This window comes from Leopardus geoffroyi, chromosome C1 (genome assembly GCF_018350155.1).
Source record: "Leopardus geoffroyi isolate Oge1 chromosome C1, O.geoffroyi_Oge1_pat1.0, whole genome shotgun sequence".
Taxonomy (NCBI): domain Eukaryota; kingdom Metazoa; phylum Chordata; class Mammalia; order Carnivora; family Felidae; genus Leopardus; species Leopardus geoffroyi.
Genome location: NC_059328.1, coordinates 149,330,871 through 149,347,797, shown reverse-complemented (window position 1 = coordinate 149,347,797; position 16,927 = coordinate 149,330,871). Strand labels below are relative to the sequence as shown.

General features: G+C 37.5%; 1 protein-coding gene and 1 pseudogene across 2 annotated transcripts in view; both read left to right on the top strand.

Moving 5' to 3' along the window:
• BAZ2B (bromodomain adjacent to zinc finger domain 2B) overlaps positions 1-16,927 on the top strand; it is a 328,314-nt gene that overhangs the window by 18,578 nt on the left and 292,809 nt on the right. The window lies entirely within an intron of this gene.
• LOC123598967 lies at positions 9,992-11,875 on the top strand (annotated as a pseudogene).

The following is a 16,927-nucleotide window of genomic DNA, read 5'->3' as shown; positions in this document are numbered from 1 at the left end:
AGAATATTCTTCTTTCCTAAAATCTCCACCTTTTATTCTTGGGGCATATGTGTATAGAGTCAGAGTCTTCTTATAGTGTTGGTATTTTCCCGTACTTCTTTGATGATGGCATTTTTTTGTACTGGTTTTAGTCCTTTTGGGTAGATTTTTGGGAGGGATTATGTGAATGAATGCAATTTTATTCAGATTTTAAAACTTTCTTTCACATATTCATGAAATGCTCCTCAGGAGAAAATGTACTATTTTATGCTCCTTGCACTGGACTTTGATAATTTTTTTTATTCTTTTTTTGAAAGTTTATTTTTTGTCAGGGGGGTTGCTGAGTGGCTCAGTCAGTTAAGTGTCTGACTTTGGCTTAGGTCATGATCTCGGGGTTCATGAGTTTGAGTTGTATCGGGCTCTGTACTGACAGCTCAGAGCCTGGAGCCTGCTTCGGATTCTGTGTCTCCCTCTCTCTCTGCCCCTCCCCTGCTTGTGCTCTCTCTCTGTCTCTCAAAAAATGAATAAATGTTAAAAAAATTTAGTAGAAGTTATTTTATTTTTTTTTTTTACTAATCTCTATACTCAGTGTGGGGCTCAAACTCACAACCCTGAGAACAAGAGTTGTATGCTTTTCCCACTGAGCCAGCCAGGCGCCTTTTTTTTTTTTTTAATGCTTATTTATTTTTGAAAGAGAGAGAGAGAGACATTGAGATTGTGAGCAGGGGAAAATAGAGAGAGAGGGAGACATAGAATCTCAAGCAGGCTCCACGCTGGCCAGCACAGAGTCTGACACAGGTCTCCAACTCAGGAACCACAAGATCAGTACTCGAGCTGAAACCAAGAGTTGGACGCTTAACCGACTGAGCTACCCAGGCGCCTCCAGGCACTTATTTTTTATTGTATTCTTTTATCCAATATTTTTTGAGAGAGAGAGAGAGAATGTACATGAGCAGGGGAGAGGGGCAGAGCGAGAGAGAGAGAGAAAGAGAGAGACAGAGAGAGTTGGAGGATCTTAAGCAGGATGCATGCTGAGAGTGGAGCCCAATGTGGGGCCCGATCCCATGACCCTGGGATCGTGACCTGAGCTGAAATCAAGAGTTGGACACTCAACTGAATGAACCATCGAGGCTCCCCTTATTGTATTTTTAATGGGAATAATTTTAATTTGTGTATTCTTAATTTTTACAGATAATCATATGTTTCTGTTTACTAGGGAATCATATTTCTATTTGAATTGTTTAGAAGGAATGGTTTTGCTAAGATTTTTGAAGGATAATCATAATAATCTTAAAGATTTTTCTTGATTTCCCCAAAAGTCTGGTCCAGCCTCCTTGAGTTTATTTGGTAGTGATAGTAGTTGGACAGTAAGTGTATAGACTTTATTAAGACATGCAAAAACAAACTCAAAGAGGCTGGTTAACATTCTTGCCTGCTCCTATGAAAATAATCAGCCATACCTCATAGTAAGACCAGTCTTTTGGGGGTAATCAAGAAAAATCTTTAAGATTATTATGATCATCCTTCAAAAAGGATACCTGGATGCCTGAGAAACAGTATTTGGTTATCTATTTAATCAAAGTAGCAATAAAAATAAACATAGAAAGGGTGCCTGGGTGGTTCAGTCAGTTAATTATCTGGGTCTTGGTTTTGGCTCAGGTCACAATCTCACAGTTCATGGGTTTGGGCCCTGCGTTGCGTTCTACACTGACAGTGCAGAGCCTGCTTGAGAGTCTACCTCTTTCCCTCTGTCTCTCCCCCCCCCAAAAGAAATAAACTTTAAAAAAAGTTAAATAAACATAGAAGATAATACTTTTGCTGATTCATAAGTGAGGAGGAATCTTTATTTTTTTAATTTTTCTTTATATAATCAAGGACTTAATAAAGTCAAATAATGCACAGAAAATTATTCTGGTAAAACATAGCATTTCTGATGTAGAAGGTGTAAAATAGCCTTTCGTATGAAGATGAAGATATTAATAATTACCCCAAGGAGGCAAGTCCATCAACATTGAATGTAATTTACTAAAATTTAAAATGTTTCATATCTGTTGTTCTCAGTTGGCTATTATCGATCAAAACCAATAAGGTTCACTTTCCAATTTAGATCCTTTATTTATTGTCTTTCATATTCTGAAATAAATGGACACTTTACTACAGGTCAGTGGTTCTCTTTAAGGGGATCTATGAGCTCAAAACTGTCTTCAAAGCATTCATCATTGCTGTCTTCAAATATATCAATAAATATTTAAAATTATTTCTCATTTTTAATTTCCAATATGGTAAATTTCAATAGCTATATTCAACATAAAATAAAAGTTCTTTGAAGTCTTCAATAAGTTCTAAGAGTAGAAAAGGACCAGGAGACCGAAAAACCCGAGAATCCCTCCTTTAGGATAAAACTTTTTTTTTTTTTTTTTTTGAGAAATAAATGCACGTACCCATTTGTACTTCTCTGTCACTGTTACTCCTAATGTAGTCTCAACCACTCATTATTGACTGTACCTTTTAGTCAAACTAAGTGATTTCTGTTTCACAGTGAAAAGTTAGGGGTGAATAATTGAGAACTGTCTGCCGTGCTCCAGCATCTTAGCAGACTAGGCAGAGCTCATGAGCATGTGCAACGCAACTTTTTACAGCCACACATTCATCCATTTTACACCTCAAAGTGGCAAAAATGAACAGTTTCATTAACATGACTCAAAACAGTAGCTTATCAATATTAAAATAAGAAGCAAAAGTATGTAGGGGTGCCTGGGTGGCTCAGTCAGTTAAGCCTCCGACTTCGGCTCAGGTCGTGATCTCACGGTCTGTGAGTTTGAGCCCCGTGTTGGGCTTTGTGCTAACAGCTCAGAGCCTGGAGCCTGCTTTGGGTTCTGTGTCTACCTCTCTCTCTACCCTTCCCCTGCTCACACTCTGTGTGTCTCTCTCTCAAAAAGAAATAAACATTACAAAAAAATTTTTTTAAAAGAAGCAAAAGTATATAAGCATACAACTATGCTTAGTAATCGATGTTTCAGTATTTTACCTTAGAAATTATGTATCTAATAATCATCATTTAATCAACTCAAAAATTTTTTAAGTTATCTTGAAAGAGAGAGATTTTGAGCTGCGGAGGAGCAGAGAGAGGAGAGAGTGAGAATCCCTAGAAGGCTCTGCACCCATACAGAGCCCGACATGGGACTCAAATCCACTAACCATGAGATCATGACCTGAGCCAAAGTCAGACACTTAACCAACTGAGTCATCCGGGCATGCATAATCAACTCAATTTAATACCACTCCAAGGTTTTTGATTACCTAAAGATCTTGAAAATTACCTTCATGGGAATGCAAACTGGTACAGCCACTCTGGAAAATAGTGTGGAGGTTCCTCAAAAATCTAAAAATAGAACTACCCTATGACCCAGCAATAACACTACTAGGAATTTACCCTAGGGATATAGGAGTGCTGATGCTTAGGGGCACATGTACCCCAATGTTTATAGCAGCACTTTCAACAATAGCCAAATTATGGAAAGAGCCTAAATGTCCATCAACTAATGAATGGATAAAGAAGTAGTGGTTTATATATACAATGGAATACTACTTGGCAATGAGAAAGAATGAAATCTGGCCATTTGTAGCAACGTGGATGGAACTGGAGGGTATTATGCTAAGTGAAATAAGGCAGTCAGAGAAAGGCAGATATCATATGTTTTCACTCATATGTGGATCTTGAGAAACTTAACAGAAGACCATGAGGAGGGAAAGGAGGAAAAAAAAAGTTACAGAGAGGGAAGGAGGCAAACCATAAGAGACTCTTAAATACAGAGAACAAACTGAAGGTTGATGGGGGTTGGGGGAGAGGGGAAAGTGGGTGATGGCCATTGAGGAGGGCACTTGTGGGATGAGCACTGGGTGTTGTATGGAAACCAATTTGACAATAAATTATATTAAAAAAAAATTCCCTTCAAGCTGCTAAGCTACAAAGCATAGTTACTGTTGAAATAAAAATTTGCCAGAATAATGATTCAATTTAGTTGAACATAGGAGTTTATATTTTTCAAAATTATAAACATTGTATGGGATTAATGTTAGCTTGTTTGGTTAACACCATAACTTCTTTTAAAAACCAAATTTATTAAATTAGTTTAATTTGCCAAATATTTGCCTTAATTATACAAACTGGGGTTCTTAAAACGTCCTGACTTTGTGGCACTTTGTGGTCCTGAGATTTGGGGCGCCTGGATGGCTCAGTTGGTTAAGTGCCGACTTTGGCTCTGGTCAAGATCTCACAGTTCGTGATTTCAAGCCCCACTGTATGCTGACAGCTTGGAGCCTGGAGCCTGTTACAGATTCTGTATATCCTTCTCTCTCTCTCTGCTCCTCACCTGTTTGTGCTCTGTTTCTCTCTCTCTCTCTTTCTCTCAAAAATGCAATAAACATTAAAAAAATTTTTTTAAATAAATAAAAGATTACAAGTTTAATTTCTTTATTCTCTGGAAATTTTACAGACGGTAAAAGGCCTGAAAATGGGTGGTGGTAATGGTTACACAACATCGTGAAAGTACCTAATTTTAAATTTGAAATGCTTAAATGTACATTTTAAAATGGTTATAATGGTAAATGTTATGTATATTTTACCACCCCACCCCCCCCAAAAAAAGAAAGGCACTGATAATTTATATGATGTCCTGGATAGGCCATCTGTAACCCTTTTTGCCTTTGCTAAAGTCTTCTACAATTTTTTCTCTTAGGAACATTCTTTTTTTTTTTTTTTTTTTTTTTTTTAGAATCTGATACTTTTTACAACTGCAAAAGTACACATAGGAATGATACAGAAGTTCCCAAATTTAAAGGGCATTGCTGTACATGGTGAAAACAAACCTCTTGTCAACAGAATGCAATTTCTACTAACCCTAAAATTTGATGGCACTTTTGAATCTGCCTATTTTCAAAAGTTATATATTTATGTATAGATTATACATAAAAAGCCTAGAATGACATGCAGCAAAATGTGAAAATGTGCTTATTGGTAGTGAGCTTATTTTGTGATTAACTACACCTTTTGACTTTTCCACAATGTGCACGTGTTACTTGAATAAAAATATAATTTTTATGTTTTCCATGCTTCCATATTTGACCTTCTTTGTTTCTTTTTTCTTTTAATTTAATTTATTTTTTTAAATGTACATCCAAGTTAGTTAGCATATAGTACAACAATGATATCAGGGGTAGATTCCTTAATCCCCTGTACTCATTTAGCCCATCCCCCCTCCCAGAACCCCTCCAGTAACCCTCTGTTTGTTCTCCATATTTAAGAGTCTCTTATGTTTCATCCTCCTCCCAGTTTTTTTTAATTTTTTTTTTAATGTTTATTTATTTTTGAGACAGAGAGAGACAGAGCATGAACAGGGGAGGGGCAGAGAGAGAGGAAGACACAGAATCTGAAACAGGCTCCAGGCTCTGAGCTGTCAGCACAGAGCCCGACGCGGGGCTCGAACTCACTGACCATGAGATCATGACATGAGCCGAAGTCAGACTCTTAACCGACCAAGCCACCCAGGCGCCCCTCCTCCTCCCAGTTTTTATATTATTTTTGCTTCCCTTCCCTTGTGTTCATCTATTCTGTGTCTTAAAATCCTCATATGAGTGAAGTCATATATTTGTCTTTCTCTGACTAATTTCGCTTAGCATAGTACCCTCTAGTTCCATCCACGTAGTTGCAAATAACAAGATTTCATTCTTTTTGGTTGTCAAGTAATACTCCATTGTGTGTGTGTGTATATGTATATATGTGTGTGTGTGTGTGTGTGTGTGTGTGTGTATATATATATATATATATATATATATATACACCACATCTTCTTTATCCATTCATCCATTGATGGACATATGGGTTCTTTCCATACTTTGGATATTGTTGATAATGCTGCTGTAAACATTGGGGTGCATGTGTCCCTTTGAAACAGCACACCTGGAATCCCTTGGATAAATACCTAGTAGTGCAATTGCTGTGTTCATAGGGTAGTTCTATTTTTAATTTTTTGAGGAACCTCCATACTGTTTTCCAGAGTGGCTGCACCAGCTTGCATTCCCGGCAACAATGCACAAGAGATCTTTCTTCGCATCTTCGCCAACATCTGTTGTTCCCTGAGTTGTTAATGTTAGCCTTTCTGACAGGTGTGAGGTGGTATCTCATTGTGGTTTTGACTTGTATTTCCCTGACGATGAGTGATGTTGACCATTTTTTCATGTGTCAGTTGGCCATCTGGTTTTCTTTGGAGAAGTGCCTATTCATGTCTTTTACCCATTTCTTCACTATTTGTTTTTTGGGTGTCAAGTTTGATAATTCTTTATAGATTTTGTATACTAACCCTTTATCTGATATGTCATTTGCAAATATATTCTCCCATTCCATTGGTTGCCTTTTAGTTTTGCTGATTGTTTCCTTCACTGTGCATAAGCTTTTTATTTTGATGAGGTCCCAATAGTTCATTTTTGCTTTGTTTCCTTTGCCTCTGGAGATGTGTTGAGTAAGAAGTTGCTACGGTCAAGATCAAAGAGGTTTTGCCTGTTTTCTCCTCAAGGATTCTGATAGCTTCCTGTCTTACATTGAGGTCTTTCATCCATTTTGAGTTTATATTTGTGTATGGGGTAAGAAAGTGGTCCAGAATCATTTTTCTGCATGTCACTGTCCAGTTTTCCCAGCACCATTTGCTGAAGAGACTGTCTTTACTCCATTGGATATTCTTTCCTGCTTTGTCAAAGATTAGTTGGCCATACGTTTGTGGGTCCATTTCTGCATTCTCTATTCTGTTCCATTGATCTGAGTGTCTGTTTTTGTTCAATAGGAACATTTTTAATAGAGAGGTAATATTTTGGATGCATAGAACTAAACAGAGGTACATTCCAAATTGTCTGTAGATAAAAATGAAAACATTTGGCCAAAGTTTGTATGTTGACTCTGGAAAATAGTGGTCAAAATATAGATTTTGTACATACTTTGTTTTCTGATGTTTACAGGTTAGCAGTTGATGTATTTTATAAATGAACATTTACTTTTTATTATTTAGTTCTCTCATAGAAGTAGGGGCTTAAAGTTTGCTTCCCTTAGCAGTAAGAGCAAGCCCATTAGGTATGAATTTTGGCCAAACTGCATTACATCTTAATGCTTTACTTTGTCCTTTACTTATTAAAAGTATTTGCTGTAGGCAAGGAACTCACAGAGTTGGGGTGGGAGGAAGTAAAAAGATGAATAATATCCTATTGATTATCAAATTTAGCAAAATACTCATGTTTAGTAGCATTATATGGCATGTTTGAAAACCTTACATATCATTATTCTGTATGTATCATTTTCCAACCTGCTTTTTCCACTAATCTTTGTATTTTAATTTCTGTGGCTCAGGAAACTGGGATTGACTTAGGTTGTTTTAACTCAGCATCTCTTTTGAGGTAGCTATCAGGCTTCCAGCTGGGACAGCAGTTACCTCAAAGCTGTACTGGTGCTGGAGGATTGGATGCCAAGCTCACATTTTTATTGACAGTTCCTTGTTGGCTTTTGGCAGGCGGCCTCAGTTCTTTGCCACATGGTCATTTCCATAGTGCTCCTTCTGACATGGCTTTTTGCTTCCCCCAGAGTAATGAGAGGGAGACAGAGACAGAAATATAGTCTCTTTGGAGTGAAAATGTTTTAAGAGAGGAAAAAGAAAAATTTGAACTTAAAGCAACTTAGAAAAGAAAAAACAGTTGAAAGGATTTAACTAATTCAGGATTTTAGATACTCACAAACTTCAGATGATCCCAGAAATATTTAGAAACTCTGCTAGAGAAATTCGTATTCCATATAAATATGTATTTCATTATATGCATATATATGAAAGATTCATACCAGTATTAACAGGTTTGTTTTCATTCTTTTTTTTAAAAAAAAATTTTTTTTTTCAACGTTTATTTATTTTTGGGACAGAGAGAGACAGAGCATGAACGGGGAAGGGGCAGAGAGAGAGGGAGACACAGAATCGGAAACAGGCTCCAGGCTCTGAGCCATCAGCCCAGAGCCTGACACGGGGCTCGAACTCACGGACCGCGAGATCGTGACCTGGCTGAAGTCGGACGCTTAACCGACTGCGCCACCCAGGCGCCCCAGGTTTGTTTTCATTCTTAAATATAGTTGCTTTGCTTAAAAATAAAAGGTCATATTAGAATCAGCTGTTTCAAAGAAAATCACAGTCTAAAATGGAGTCCTAGTTAAGATCACAAAATACACTATCATATTTTAAAGCCTTCATGTTAGTAGTATGAGTTTTGTGGTAGAAAGTAAATCTGGACACTTGGTGAGTTTAGGGTTTTGTTTTTTTGGCCACCCATAGTGGGAGTGGGACCAGATTTTTTAGAGAAGTTAAATGAAAATGAAAATATTTTTCCATGAAGATAATCATGGAAAAAATACTGGACTGGCAGACTCCTCCTTTTGAGTTGCTTTTAGATTAAATGAACTGTGATTCCCTTCTTCCTTTTCATAGTTTAGATTATTTCTTAAAATTAAATTACTGTATATGCCATTCAGTACTTGACTCTCCCCACATAACTGTTAACTTAAAATATTTGCTTCTGCTTCTTGAGTCTACCTTTGTTCCCATAGAAACAGAAGTGGACTAGGGAAATTGGCAAAGCAGCCACCAACTGAAATTAATGAGGAGTCTAATTCTTTACCTGTAGTTGTGTTTAATTTACAACTCCTGTTTTAAAGATATGCAGTGTAAGGTTGGTTGACTAGGAGGAAAAATAACCTGAAACTTAACTCTCATTTGCTTCAGACTTGTTCATTTGCCTAAAAAGCTATTGAGAAAGAGCCTAACAGCTTGGAAAAGAGCTTTTCATTGTTGTGAATGGTTCGACTACTATCTATTCTGTGCTGCTGTATCTTTAGATGTTTATAATGTGCTTTTCATTCATAGGTATTACAATAACACGTTTTCTAGGGAATGAGATTTGATATTATGTGATATAAGCCTACTGTGGTCAGTATATTTTCACACATGCTATTTAAGTGAACCCTGAAAAATACAAATCTTAAATTCTGAGAAGGTATTGAAAATATTATTAGATGTAGTTAAGACTGTTACTTATCATGTCAAGAAATAAATGTTTTAAAATAAGCTTTTATTTTAATTTTTTAATGTTTACTTACTTTTGAGAGAGAGAGAGAGAGAGCATGAGAGGCAGAGGGGCAGAGAGAGAAGGAGACACAGAATCTAAAGTAGGCTCCAGGCTCTGAGCTGTCAGCACAGAGCCCCACGTGGGGCTTAAACTCATGAGCCGTGAGATCATGACCTGAGCTGAAGTCTGATGCTTAACTGACTGAACCACACAGGTCCCCCTAAAATCAACTTTTAAAATGTAAAATGTTGGGGTGCCTGGGTGGCTCAGTTGAGCGTCTGACCCTTTTTTCTTTTAGAAGATAAGCGATTTATTTATATTTTTTAAATGTTTATTAATTTTGAGAGAGAGAGAGAGAGCATGTGAGTGAGCAGTGGAGGGGCAGAGAGAATCCTAAGCAGGGATTAACTTAACTGATTGAGCCACCCAGGCACCCCGAGCAACTCAGCTCAGGTCATGATCTCATGGTTCGTGGGATGGAGCCCTGAGTTGGGCTCTATGCTGTGAGCTTGGGATTCTTTCTCTCTCCTTCTCTCTCTGTCCTTCCCCTGCTTGCACACTCATGCTGTTTCTCTCTCTCCCTCTCAGAAGAAATAAACATTAAAAAAAATAGTAAGACTTGAATGTCAGAATTACTCCTTGATCCATTGGCTACAGAATGGATATTGTATTAGCAAGCATGACAGCAGCATGAGAGCTCTGTAGTGACCAGGTGCATGGTCAATGAGCAGTAATACTTTGAAAGGAATCTTTTTTGAGCAATAGTTCTCAACAGTGGGCTTAATTCAGTGCACAATGATGTGCTATCATGCAGGCTTTATTGTTTCATTTATAGAGCATAGGCAGAGTATATGTAGCATAATTCTTAAGGGCCTAGGAGTTTGGGAATGGCAAATCAGTATTGGCTTCAACTTCAAGTCACCAGCTGTGTTAGTCCCTAACAAGAGTCAATCTGTCCTTTCAAGGTTTGAAGCCAGATATTGACTTTCCTCTCTAGCTGTGAAAGTCCTAGATGACATCTTCCAATTGAAGGCTATTTGTCTACATTGAAAAATATGTTGTTTAATGTAGGCATCTTCTTTAATTCTCTTAGTTAGATCTTCTGGATAACTTGCTGCAGCTTCTACATCAGCACTTGCTGCTTCACCTGATGCTTTTATGTTATGAAGATGGCTTCTTTCCTTAAATCTCATGAGCCAACCTCTGCTAGCTTCCAGCATTTCTTCTGCGACCTCCTCTCCTCTCTCAGTACAATTGAAGAGTTAGTGCCTTGCACTGGATTAGGCTTTGGCTTAAAAGGATTTTATGACTGGTTTGATCTTCTGTCCAAATCACTAAAACTTTCTCCGTATCAGCAATAATGTGGTTTCACTTCTTATCATTCATGTGTTCTTTAGAGTAGCAGTTTTAATTTCCTTCAAGAACTTTTCCTCTACATTTACAACTTGGCTGTTTGGCACAAGATCCCTAATTTTCGGCCTGCCTCAGCTTTCAACATGCCTTCATCATTAAGCATAATCATTTTTACTTTCAATTTAAAGTAGGAGACATTCCTTTCCCTTTAACACTTAGACGCCATTGTAATGTTATTAATGGTCTAATTTCTATATTGTTGTGTCTTGGGGAATAGGCCTAAGTTGAGAGAAGGAGACAGGAGATCTGTCCATCAGTGGAGCAATCAGAACACATCCAACGTTTATTAAGTTCATCATCTTGTATGGGCATGGTTCATGGCACCTCAAAACAATTATAATCATAACATCAAAGATCACTGCTCACAGATCACTATAAAAATTTTATGATAATGAAAAAGTTTGAAATAGGGTATTTACAGTGGGGCATGGGCTGGGATCTTCCACTTGGGTCATCCTTTGTGCCCACATGTGTCTATGGCCCCGATGTTGCCTCTGCTGTACTGAGTGCCTCATGATCTGGGCTCCCTAGCGTTCCCATTTTTTTTTTGGGGGGGGGGGGCTCTGTGACCAGCCCAGCCCCTCTGCCTTGGCCTCTGCTGCAGCCATGCCTGGCCTTGTATGGGGCACTTGAGGCCCCCTCACCTGCAGATGGGCTGGATCAGCAGGGCCTCCTGAGCTCTTGAGGGCCCTGTGGCTGCAGCTGCCGCATGCTGCATAACCAGGAAGACAAAGCTTTTGTTGCATCCCTGGATGATGAAATCAAGGAGAAAAAAGATACAGAATCATTAAGTCCCTCTCCAAGATGTCTGGAGGTTAGGAGCTGGAAGTGAATGGGACAGAAGTCAAATTAATATGGAAAGTTGCTGAAGAAAAGATCACTGTCACTTTCAACATTAACAATAGCATCCTGCCAACATCTGATGGGGAGGAGGATCCTTCCCTGAGGGAGAAGGTTGAAGAACAGGAACCTGAATTGTCCACTCCTAATTTCATGGTTGAAGTTATAAAGAATGCTGGTAAGAAGGCCCTATTCCTGGACTGTCACTATCCAGAAGATGAGGTTGGGCAAGAAGAGGAGGACGAGAGCGACATTTTCTCCATCAGTGAGGTGAGCTTTCAGTCCATTGGCAAATCTGCATGGAAGAACACAAATTACACACTCAACACCAATTCCTTGGGCTGGGCCTTATATAACTACCTGATGGATTTCGTGGCAGCCGGAAGTGTGGATAACACTTTTGCAGGTGAGTTGGTGGAGCTCAGCACTGCCTGGGGAGCACCAGGAATACATTGCTTTTCTCGAAGGTCTCAGAAGTTTTGCCAAGAGCCAGTAGAACAGACAAGACGTTGAACATCTTAGATTTATAGTATGCTTTGGCCAGGAAACAAACCTACTCTGAAGTCAGACACACACGTATTCTGAGATGGTTTTCATCTCATTCATTATCACTGAAAATAATTCGAACTTAAACAGTCTTGTAAATAATTACAGTAGAGGATGATAAATGCATCAGAAGAATTAGATTTAACGTAAAGAGGTAGCTCTGAAGAAGGTATCTGTGAGATGGGTAATATTTTAGGGAGAAAGTCACCATATTGTTCTACTCTGAAGGCAAGGGCTGCATTTTATCATCTAAAAGTTACATATTTATAACACATAGCCCTGGACCTTAAAATTGGTAATGTAGTTGGGGTGCCTGGGTGGCTCAGTTGGTTGAGCATCTGACTTCGGCTCCGGTCATGTTCTCACAGTCTGTGGGTTCGAGCCCTGCGTCGGGGCTGTGCTGACAGCTCAGAGCCTGGAGCCCGCTTCGGATTCTGTGCTCTCTCTGCTCCTCTCCCACACATGTTCTGTCTGTCTGTCTGTCTGTTTCTCTCTCTCTCTCAAAAATGAATAAACATTAAAAAAATACTGATAATATAGTCATAGTCAATAAATATTAGTGATTAAACAAGTTGAAATTAGCAGATTTTTGAAGAATTGAAATATGTTCACGTGGGCAAAATGGGAAAGCACAGTGCTAGCAAATAATATTGGAAGATCAGGCTAGCAAGTGATGAAGAATCTTGCAGGTGATGGGACATTATTAGTGAGGGTTTTTTTTTTTTTCATTAAGTTTTTAGAAAGGAGGAGAGGGACATGATTAGATTTAGTCAGGTTTAGGCTTTAGAAAAGGATCTCTACTGGCACTGTGGAAGATGTAATTGAGGGAAAAGAGAGAGGGAAGTTATCTTTTCTTAGTAATGAATTTCAACACGTAAAACCTTGTAGGATCAAAATTTAACTGAATATCTAAATTCAAGCTTTTACACATTAATTTATATTATTTAGTTTTAGAGTTTATATTATCCCAGTCTAAATATATTTTATGTTGAATAGTTTTAATTTTTCAATATATTTTTAGTTATCCTTATGACACATTTTAATATTCAAAATGACCAATTCATATATACTAGTGGTATTTGGATACATATCAGGGAGAATAGTTAGTGAACTTGCTTAATTTTTTTTTTTTTAAGTAGGAAATTTATAAGCCTGAAGTTGATGAACTTGTTCAACTGGAGATTAGCTAACACCTTTAAGGTAGCTTAATAATAAGCTTAGTAGCAATTTGCCAAAAAAAGTTCTGAATTGTATGTAGAATTAGGTGATTTGATTACTTCCATTCAGCAGATTTGTATATAGTCCAGCACCTTCCACACACATAAAAAACAAAACAAAATGGAGGCAGATATTTTCAAGGTTTAAGTAATACTTTTAGTCTTGATCTTTACAAATCCTTTTTTGCTGTAGCAGATGTAAACTTCTAATCATGCTATAATTACCACAAACTCTAGATCATCAATAAATTAACAATTGGCAGTGGGTTTTCAAGTTTAATATGATATTTTAATAATAAGGCTGTAATTGTGAAATAAGTATAGAATCCTAAAAATAATAACCTGCATCTTTACCACACATAAAATCATTTATTAAATACATTTAAATTCTGAGTATTAAATCTGCTTTACTCATACTTAATTGAGAAGTTTGTGAGTGAACAACATAAGAGTGACTTTTGCTAAAAATACAGAATGAGTAGGCATGCAAGGGAAAAAGTCATTTATTTAGGCCAAGGTTTTGAAAAGACAATTATTTTCTTTTAAGTTTTTTTATTTTTTTAAGTAATCTCTATACCCTACGTGGGACTCAAACTCACAACTCCAAGATCAAGAGTCATATGCTCTTCAGACTGAGCCAGCCAGGCACCCTTAAAAAGATTAATCTTAAGTAAGCATTCAGGTCGCAAGCAGGTCACAAGTCCTGAGATTTCTGATAAGAGAGAGATGAGGAAAACTGAAAGAAGTCTTACTGCTTCCATTAAGCACAGGGACAAAGTCTAGTTCATTTAATGCGGACATCACTTGTACTACAGTTACAAAACTAATACATAGGAAATACCTAATTGATTTTTTTAGATGATTCTGAGTATTAGGAAAAAAGACAGAGTCTTATTGAAGGAGGAAGGGAAAGTATGTTCACCATTTTATCTGGAATATTTCTAATATGGATACTTAAATTTTAAAAAATGATTTCTAATTATTATTTGCTGAATTTACAGTAACAGAAACTTCTTATCCAATGCAAGTTGGAGGTGATAGCTATTCATTTAATCAAAACAGTCAAAATGGGAAATCATTAAAAAATATATATATATATATACATATACATATATAATAAACATTTATTTTTTTGAAATTTTGTTTTAATGTTTATTAGTAAGAGACAGAGTGAGCACAAGTGGGGCAGCAGCAGAGAGAGAGGGAGACACAGAATTGAAGCCTGCTCCAGGCTCTGAGCTGTCGGCACAGAGCCTGACTTGGGGCTCGAACTCACGGACTGTGAGACCATAACCTGAGCTGAAGTCGGATGCTTAACGGACTGAGCCACCCAGGTGCTCCAAAACATTTAGTTTTTGTTTTGTTTTGTTTTGTTTTTAATTTTTTTTTTTTAACATTTATTTATTTTTTGACACAGAGAGAGACAGAGCATCAACGGGAGAGGGTCAGAGAGAGAGGGAGACACAGAATCCGAAACAGGCTCCAGGCTCTGAGCCGTCAGCACAGAGCCCAACGCGGGGCTCGAACCCACAAACCGCGATATCATGACCTGAGCTGAAGTGTGATGCTCAACCGACTGAGCCACCCAGGCACCCCAACATTTAGTTTTTTTAATGTGAGCTGTTAATAACCCAAACTTTCACATTCATTTGTGATTAAAAAAAAATTTTTTTTTAATGTTTTTATTTATTTTTGAGACAGAGAGAGAGCATGATCAGGGGAGGGGCAGAGAGAGAGAGAGAGAGAGAGAGAGAATCCTAAGCAGGCTCCAGGCCCTGAACTGTCAGCACAGAGCCTGACACGGGGCTTGAACTCATAGACCATGAGATCATGACCCTACTGACTGAGCCACCCAGGTGCCCCATTTGTGATTTTTTTTTTTTTTTTTAAATCTGTCTGTTGGATGGGAGGAGAGGGAGTAAATTTGTACTTTTTATTTAAGGATTGATTCCCTAAGTGGAAATCATTGTGTCTTTCCTGAACCCACACTTCCAAAATAAAAGTTTATTAGATTCTTTAGAGTAGAGAAAACCTAGATACTTTTTTTTTTTTTTTTTTTTTTTTAGTTAACATAGAGTGCAATATTGGTTTCAGGGGTAGAATTCAGTGATTCATCACTTACGTATAAAACCCAGTGCTCATCACAAGTGCCCTCCTTCATACCCATTACCCATCTAGCCCATCTCCCACCCACCTACCTCACTCTATCAACCCTCAGTTTGTTCTCTTTTATTTTTTGTTGTTTGTTTCCCTCTCTCCTCTTTTTCTTCCCTCCTCCCATATGTCCATTTGTTTTGTTTCTCAAATTCCCCATAGGAGTGAAATCATATGGTCTTTGGCTTCCTCTGATTTATTTTACTTAACATAATGTTGTTATGAATGGCATGTCATTATGAATGGCAAGATTTCATTCTTTATGATCACTGAGTAATATTCCATTGTATTTGTATACCATCTCTTTATTCATCAGTTGATGGATATTTGGGCTCTCTCCATAGTTTGGCTACTGTTGGTAATGCTGCTATAAACATTGGGGTGCATGTACCCCTTTGTATCTGTATTTTTTGTGTTCTTTGGGTAAATACCTAAAAGTGCAATTGCTGGATTGTAGGGTAGGTCTATTTTTAGTTTTTTGAGGAAACTCCATACTGTTCCCTAGAGTGGCTGCACCAAGAACTTACATTCTTACAAAGCTTTCTGGGTGCACAGTCCCTATATATATTTATGATGTTTTCTGTCAGTATATATGCTTATCTTACCTTGTCTAATTAACAGTAACTTTAAGAAAACAAATATTTTTATCAAGTTTTTCAGAAGCATTCAATTTTCAGGGAAATAACCTTTTTTTTGCACTCATTTCATTGTTTTATGTTGTAATTAATGAAATAACATAAATACAGTATCAAATATTACTAGCCTAATACAATGCAGAACAAACAAGATTTCCTAGGTATGCAAATCAAATAGTGGGAGCAAAAATACGGCCAACTAGAAAGAGAAAGAAATAGTTGCCGGTAAGATTTTTGCTTTTGCAAAGCTTGTTTGTTCCATGTACCTAGTATTTATTACCCAATCCATCATCAAATCAAATTATCTTTGAGACGTATCTCAAAGAGATCTGCCCAGAGGTAGGTACACTTGCCTTTCCGCTCCCCCATAATCCCTCTTGTTTTCGTATAGTTGCTTCATATTACTCACATGTCTCCCTCTTGAATCATCATGTTTCCCCTTCTTGGATTATTACTACAACATACTAGGGAAAAAAGATACTTCTTTTCATATCTTTCATTATTTCCATAAATTCTCAGCTCTCTTGAATTTGCTACCTATAATGCTTTCCTGCCATTCTTTCTTATTCTGGCCGTAGTCATGCTTTTGCTTCACATCAGCTCCACAAAACTGTTATTGCCAGTGTTCGTGATGACTTCTGTGACTTCAGTCAGTTCTCAGTTCTCACTTTTTAACAAGACTTGTAGGATTTAACAAAGTTTGTCACTCTATCCTCCTTTAAATGTTCTTTTTCTTTTGCCTTCCACAATTTTCTTATTTTGTTTTCCTCCTAGTTTTCTGTTTTCCCTTTCTTTGCTGGTTTCTCTTCATCTCTCCACCCATGCCCCAGGCCTCACTCCTTGCACAACTTCTGTTCTTTCACTGTAATCACTTTCTTGGTGAAATAATTCAATCCTTGGATTTAGATAGCATTGAAATGCTAATGACTCCCAAAGTTGCTTATTCCATTTTTTGAGGGGAGTTTTCCTATTGAAATATAATTGATGTATAATGTT